Consider the following 780-nt stretch of genomic DNA (forward strand, 5'->3'; position numbering starts at 1 on the left):
GATTTTTCTTTTTAGTCTTTCTTTGTCTTCACTTTTTAGGTGTGTCTCTTATAGAGAGCATATTGATGGATTTTGGGTTTTGATCCAGTCTGCTACTCTTTTTTATCTTCAGTGATGCATTTAAACCATTCACATTCAGGGTGATTATTGAAAGGCAGGGTTTTATTACTATCATTTTGTTGAGTTCTTGTTGATGTTGTTACTACTTACTTTGGCCAATCCTACTTACTCTGGTACCTCTCTAAGAAGGATGTCTCTCAGTGTTTCCTGCAACACTTGTATTGTTTTTACAAACTCCCTTAGGTTCTGTTTTTTTCTGGGAATATCATGATCTCTCCTTCATATTTGATGGACAATTTTTCTGGGTACAATATTCTTGGTTGACCGTTGTGTTGAAAATTCAATATATGTCATTCTGCTCTCTTCTTGTTCTCATGGTTTCTTCTGAGTAATTGGCTCTTACTGTTATTTGCTCTCCTTTATAGGTTACACTTTGTTTCTCCCTACCTGCTTTCAGAATTCTTTCCTTATCTTTGATTCTAGCAAATTTGACTATGCTATGACTTGGCTTTCTTTTGGGGGGTCTTTTCTTTATGATGTTTCCTCAGCTTCTTGAATATATTTTCTCTTGTTCTTCATTATGCCTGGGAAGTTTTCTTCTAGTAATTCTTCAACAACTTTTTGGTGCCTTTGCTAGCTTCTTCCTGTTCTGGGATTCCAATTATGCACATGTTACTGTCCTATCTTATTTTTAGGTTTTCTTCTTTTCCTTTCTTTTTG

The sequence above is a fragment of the Elephantulus edwardii genome, unplaced genomic scaffold, assembly GCF_000299155.1.
Source record: "Elephantulus edwardii isolate Elephantulus edwardi_28Jun2011 unplaced genomic scaffold, EleEdw1.0 scaffold00050, whole genome shotgun sequence".
Taxonomy (NCBI): Eukaryota; Metazoa; Chordata; class Mammalia; order Macroscelidea; family Macroscelididae; genus Elephantulus; species Elephantulus edwardii.